Source organism: Centruroides sculpturatus, unplaced genomic scaffold, assembly GCF_000671375.1.
Source record: "Centruroides sculpturatus isolate CEXI.00-Female unplaced genomic scaffold, Cexi_2.0 scaffold23, whole genome shotgun sequence".
In the NCBI taxonomy this organism is placed as follows: Eukaryota; Metazoa; Arthropoda; class Arachnida; order Scorpiones; family Buthidae; genus Centruroides; species Centruroides sculpturatus.
This window is the reverse complement of record NW_019384313.1, coordinates 1,358,475-1,366,017: the sequence shown is the minus strand read 5'-3', so window position 1 is coordinate 1,366,017 and position 7,543 is coordinate 1,358,475.

Below are 7,543 nucleotides of genomic sequence, written 5' to 3'. Positions count from 1 at the left end.
TCATATATTGTTAACTCTAACTGAATAGGAAAATGATCTGCAATGTCGTTTTCTAGAACCTTCAAATAGTTACAACAATTTATCATTTCTTCTGAGCAGATAATGTAATCTACTATAGATTTCCCACTTGGAGAGACAAAAGTAATTTCTGCAGGGGTGTCACCCCTCATTCTACCATTTAGAATTATTACTTGGTTATTATCAATAAATTCTAAAAGTGCTTTTCCCCCAGTATTTAACGCTTTATCTTTGGATATTCTCTTATTGACTAAATTTTCAAACGTCTGACACAATATGGTATCAGTAGCTTCACCAATACGTGTATTTAAATCACCACCTATTATCCATATTTGTGTCAGATTAGACCATCTATCCAAAACCTTTTGCACTTCATTTAAAATTGATTTCTTATCAATAGAAGGTGGTATATAGATATTCCTGTTACTCCCATATACGTGTAAGACCATCTCATTTCTATTTTATTGTCTAATTTTATTATTACAGCAATAACATAATCCGTTATATATTGTAGAAATATTTCACCTAATTTTTTCTTAATTAATAGTAAAATTCCACCTGATAGACGTCCAAACTTATTTTTGCGTTGAGCGTTACTAATTATTACGTTATTGTCCTGTTCTAAATATTTTATTTCCATTTCAATAAATTTTATAATCCAAGTTTCTTAAAATCCAATTATTTTATTTGAATCCAGAATTTTTCTCATCGAGGTTTTGAATAATTTTCCTCTTACCTTGAATATTCCAGAAGTTTATCGTTACATTATTTTCACTCTTTTTGAAATTTCTACTTTTTTCTCACTCAAATCATTTACTTTGACTATTAATTCATCTCCACTCATTTTCTTGTTTTTATTTTCCATATTATTAGCCATTCTACTTTTCTTCTGTATTGTTTTTAAATTTTGATTTATTTTTCTTAATCTTGTATTATATTTGTCTCTAAAAAATCATTTAACTAAATTATTCTTTGTTATTCAAATCATAGGTATACATTATATTATTTTTAAAAAAATAATCATCCCTAATTTTTATCTTGTTTTCATCCGATTTCTCTAGTTTGATCGTTTTTAATAATAATTTATTCCTAATTCTAGATCTATAACACAAGTCCCCTAATTTTTATCTTGTTTTCATCCGATTTCTCTAGTTTGATCGTTCTTAATAATAATTTATTCCTAATTCTAGATCTATAACACAAGTCTGTTAATATTATTTTTTTTTTCGTCTGTCAATTTCGATCTTGTGGTCCAAAATTTACGAATAATTAGATTTCTATCTTTAACCGATTCGGTCATAACCTTAATTACTCGATTATTTCTTTTATTTCCTATATGAATAAGACCTTCGATTTCTATACAATTAAGCTCTAAGTTTACTTTAATAAATTTTTTAAACTTTTTTACATATTCCGAAGTTTGAAATGAAAAATTAAATATAACCAGATTATTCTTAGTCTTCTCGTTTAACGTTTTTTATCAATTTCAAAATCCACCGTACCTTTAACATACTGTATGAATCTGTTCTTTCTTATAATGAACGTATTTTTTTTACACATTTCTTCTAACCATTCCATGAGCTTCAAACTTTCTTCGTTCATATTGTTGATTTCGGCTCTCATGGTACGGACTTCGAAGTTCAGACGATCAAATTTCTCTTGGTTTAATTCATAGACCTAATTAAGTATTCATGTTCAATAGTTAATACGACTTTTTCCGGTTCAAAAAAATCTTTTATTGTAGCATATCTCGAGATATCAGTAGTATTCGTGGATTGTTCCTCAATTAAGTATTCCTCTCTTGACATTTCGGTTGTCTAAGTATTTTCTTTTATATCTCTTGTATGCACACTACGTGGTCTCCCTCGCCCCCCTTTTTGCATAACTACTTCACTTGGTATTGAAGGAGATCTAGGAAAGGGTCCGGGATTTAACTCAATGCCAGCAATCATTCGTAAAATAAAAATTATTATTCTAGTTAATGAAACATTTAAACTTTTTATTTCAGTTTTACATTGAATATTGTATTAAAAAATTTCATGTGTACCGTCGCCATAACAGCTCAGCAAAAAAGTCGCCAACACCTCCGCAGGCTAAACACGCCTCCCCAAATATAAAAATTAAAGTTTAAATACTTGTTAGTAACCGAAATTTTGTTTTAGCGTGTGATGATTGCTGGGTTGAGTTTATGATTAATGCGATTTTGATATACGCGGTAACGTCGAGAAATTTATTAATCGCATTAATCGAGGAATTGGTAACCTGTACGTAGCAAAAACCTGTCTACTACGGAGGAGTTCTGCAGACAGGTTCGACTGTAATTAGTCATTCGAAATGTAACGTTTTGTTTTTTTAATTAATTATAACATTACAAAATTGTATCGCGACGTCGTCAAAATGCCAGGTTGCAATTACTAATTTATAATATTTTTTTTGTTTATTTGATTTAAAATATATGCTTTTCATCTGAATTTTGTAGGGACTTTCTCCGGTACATCCTATTTATCCTTTAGCAAAAGACATATGCCTGGCATCTATCTAACATAGCACTTGAGGGTAACGTCTTCTATATCGTCTGTTTCACATATTTGCGTCCAGGTGGCTTTTGCTGACTTAAAAATTTTTATTCAGTAATTTTTTCTTTATTTTCGTATTTTTTGATAATTTTTTTATTATATTTTCAGCATGTTAATGCAATAATCTTACTATAATAAAGTTTATTCATGGTATAATAGGTTTATTTATTTATAATAAGTGAACATATTATAACTATTTGAATTGTTATCCTCATTTCTGTCATTTTTCATATATTTTTTAATTTTTTGTTTTTCAATTTAATTTAAAATGTTAGCAATATCAAATGTATTATTACTAGTAATAATATGTTTATTACAAAAATTTATATTATTGTTCGATATAAAGTATACATTGTATATTAATTTTTATGTCAGTTTGTAGCAGATTGAAGTTCTGATTTCAAACAAAGGATTGATATAATCTGTGATATTTTTAAAACAAAAAATGATACATTGATAACTGTTATGTCAAATCGTACAGAACAATATTTCAGATCGTTCTGGCTTGGTGCCAAGAACGAACTACAAAACTTAAGAATATTAATTTTAACAGAATGCTACAAATTTTCACAGTTATATGTCAGTTCTGATATATGTAATTTCTTTTCTTTCGAATTTATTTTTTAATTTTATTTAAAAATATCGTATTTAAAACTACAAATATTAGTAAATGTAATGTGATTTTTGATATGAATATAACAATAACTTGATTTTTGGCGAATTTTTAAAATAATATAACCTGACTGACCTTGAATGACCTAAATGGCTCTTGGTCGTTAAGGAAAGTAAAATAAAGTACGGGGGCGGTACTCTTGGGAAACAAAGAGTTAATTTTAATACAAGACTTGGCTTCGTTCCGAATAAATTTCCGTTTTAAACAGGTTCGTTTTGGACGGGTTTTATTGTTTCATCCGCGACTATCCGAGTACTTTCTGACTCAGCTTTTTTATGTTGCGATCGCATGAAAGCGTACCGCCGAAAGTTTTCGAGAGCGGCAAAGTTTATGTCAAAGTTATCATCTATTTATGTATTTTTTAAATTAAAGACGCAGACCAAGATTATAAGGGAGATATACAAAAAACGTGATTGTTTTTGCAATATTCAACCTTTAGGTTTTTAATTATCCTTGAAGACGTACCGGTGTGACGCAGCGCGTTTCTAAATCTGTAAATGGAGGAAGTCAAGTGTTGGTAATAAAGGTCCTTCAGTTCTCAGACAAAATATATTACTCAGGCAATTTCTAACTTCAAATTGCGCAATAAAAAGTAAAAATTTCACATAAACTATTGCATTATCATCTGAAAGTTGCGTGTATGAAGTAATAAATGATTGAACGAGGAAAAGTTCGTAACACTAGCTAAAACGTAATGAATTGTATTCTACTTATGTTATGTATTTCTGAAGTGAAAGTTGTATTGTGTTCTAAACACAAAAGTTGTTCGGCCGTTACGACCTAACGTCGAACTTCCTAACGACAAGACAATTGTGAGCTAAAACTACAATTTACTTAAACTCGTCACCATAACTTGAATTTTATTGGCAACAGAAGGAAATAACAACATTAATCACGAAATTAATTGTAACTTTAACTCAAAATTTCAAAAATTATTTTACTAAACCGGTTCTATCAAGTTCGATAATTTATAAAAAGGAAATCGCTATTTTTCGATTGATTTAACAAAAGAACGTTGCTATTTTATACTTCTCAGCGTTACAAAAATAGGAGTTTTAATGTTGAACTTTAATATTATTTATATCCAACAGTTATTTGCCTTATTAGAAAAATCAATCGAGTAGCGACAAGAAAAACCATTGTCTCTACTCGCTCGAACAAATCGTTAAGCGAATTTATTCTCCGAAGTAATTACAAAAAGCATTCGTCGGTGAGAGACTTCTCGGGTCGTCGAATGTGATTCGGCTTAACTAAACTGTTAAATTTTTAAGTCGAGACGTTTAAAATACAGAAAGTGCGTAGTTAAATATTCGCGTGAATTCGAGTAATTATTTTTCATTATATAAATTATCGAATAGAAGATAAACTAAATTTGCCTTTATAATAAATTATGGAAATTACATAGAATTTCTCTTTTGTTTATGACGTTGGCGTGTTGCAAACCCGTTTTGAACTTGATTATTCTATAAGTAGAAGACGAGTCTGAGGTTGCCCGGGTATAAAATAAGACCAAAGTTTAAGATTATTTCGTCTTTTTAATCTTTAAATTATATTATATTATAGTATTTGATGTATAATTACAAAGGATATCTTACGTAATGGTTTATCACACCAAGTTACCAATCTAACACATTTAATTATTTTTTAAATTGGATACGGGAGAAGAATAAAGTATTTTAAATGTGCTAGATTTGTCACTCGGAGTGGTAAAACAGGTAGGTATTATACATCTTTATTTGCACATATATCTAGTAATTATTTTAAAACATTTGTTTTTTCTTAGTGTTTATAAGCGTGTTATTTAGAATCTCTACTTATTGATCTTACTAAGAACAATATCATAGAAGAATACAGAGTTCCATTAGCAAGTAGTCTCTTTACTAGTAAATTCATTCGTCGGTAAATACTTTTATATTTTAAATATAATTAGACAATATTAAATAGAGGTGAATAAAAAAGTATAAGTAAAATATGGCGAAACCGATATAAAAGAAGTAATGTTACCCAATACGAAGATACTGGAAGAATTTTGATTCATAAATTTCTTCTAATTATATCGGCATTAATAGCTTTATTAGAAAATCGTTCAGCTATATTCATGACTGTGCGATAATCTCGTGATTTTCTGCAACAGTGATCTGGCACCCACTGCCATTGTAGGCCAAGTATCTTTTGTAATATTTCATATATTTCTTATTTAGCTTTCTTCTAATAAGTTATTTTTAAGTTTCGAAATAATTTTGGCTGTCGTCAGTAACTTTTGATGAACATTATTTTATTTTTTAGCTTTTGGTGCTAGAAAACTGAAAAACTGTTATTTTTTTAACTTTGAATGTAATGAAGTACATAATATGTAGAACTTTAGGACTTTTTTTACGGAATAACGTCAAAATAACATGCGTTAAAAAGCAACTTAATTTAAAGGCAACTTGACACATGAACGATCTGCCAGAAAGGAAATGCCTGCCGGAGGGTCTTCGTGGGAAACTGGCTCCAATTTAGCTGTCACCAATGTGAGGAAAACCTGTAAAACTTTACGTTGGCAGCCGTTGGTGAGGCGCAAACCCAAAACTGCTTGTGTATATTCTGTACACAAACACTCGCTGCATAAATATTAAATGTAAAAAACACTAGTTCTTACCCGCTCAACAGGATGGCCACGAATTTTTTCAGATTTAATGTAAAAATACATTATCGACTTGAACGACTTTTTTAACAAAAACGTAAAATTTGTGTATGGCGTCGTCTGTTATAATATTGTATTAAAATTTTTTATATCTAATTATTTCGAAGTAGCAAAATCTTAAATTCCAAAGTTGAGACGAGTTTCATACAAAACTGCAAAAGCAGATAACGAGTAAATTTCTTCAACATGGAATAAGTGGCTCCCTGTATTTCTTCATTCCTTCCATTTTTAACTACGAAAATTTAATGACATAAATCCCCTAATACACAAATCTCTCTTTCATCTTTCAGTAATTATCGGTAAAAAAGGAACAGGAGCTATTAAGCTTTAAAAGGAGTGAAAAAAATCGTCTCTCATATATACAGAAAACACGATATTTCTATACTGTATATAGAAAACACGAATTTAATTTGTTGTTTCTTCATTTCTTCAAGAAGTAGGAAAGAGACAATGCTCGAAACTTTTTCTGTTGATAAATTGTGGAAGTTGAATTCGAATTTACACACCAGGAATTAGGCTGACAGTTTAACTCTCGCAATTTATAGTAAAATACTCTAAATCTGCTTACTTAATTTTAAGTTTTCACTACCTGCACAAACAAGTTATAAGAGAAAAAGAGATAGTGTATATTAAATACTCATTTAGTCTAAAATAACTGTCTGAAAGAATATTTACTCCAGAAAATTATTTCATTGTGCAATGATTTATTTTTCGCAAATAACTTTTGAAAAAATACAGGGTAAAAAGTACTGTAATTCAGTTCCGTAGCGTTGGTGTCAGCCGCCCCGGGCAAAGGAAAATTTCGCCGTCCCCTTATTTAGGTATCTGAATTTAAAAGACTAAAATTCAGTTTCGTCACGGAATAAGTAATGAAAAAGTCCGTGCTATGTTGTCACCTTTATAAAATCACTGACCCGAACGACGGGTGAGGTTTGTTCGAACGGAAGTTCCTGACACGTGCGTAAGTCATTTTGCAATGCGAACAATAATGTGCAGTGCATGCCGGTTCTAAATCAGTTACAGTTAGCGACTAAGGAGAGTTGGGTAGGAGTAACGTAAGAAACCTACATGACTTATCTCTATTGCATATTGGAGGTGTATATGAATACGAATGAATCGTACAAGAATACAAAAAAAAGGTAAACAGGTTGCGCACGATATCCCCCGGTTAAAGTTAATAGTTTGTCCGGACGGTGTTTATTTCAATCGGTCCGAATCGTAGGTGCGCCGAAAATATGAAATCAAATGGTTCAAATTTTTACAAGATATTGTTATTTATTGTGAAATTTTGCCGCCTCTTAAAAGTGCCGCCCGGGGCGGGCCGCCACAGCTTTAATTAATTACAGTTGTCACGCAATTAGAAACATTACATTTGCCAAGCAAACACTTTGTCCTTGAATAGTGAAATAAAAAGTTATATTTTAGAAATTATAAAAACGATGTCTATAATTTTTCTTTTAATATATAAACGAAAATCGAGTCACTTTAACACCGGGAATAATTAGAACACCTAAAAATTATTTGGTATTCGTATTATAAACAATAAATAATTTTTGAATAAGTTTCAGGAAAGTAGTTATTATTGATGAG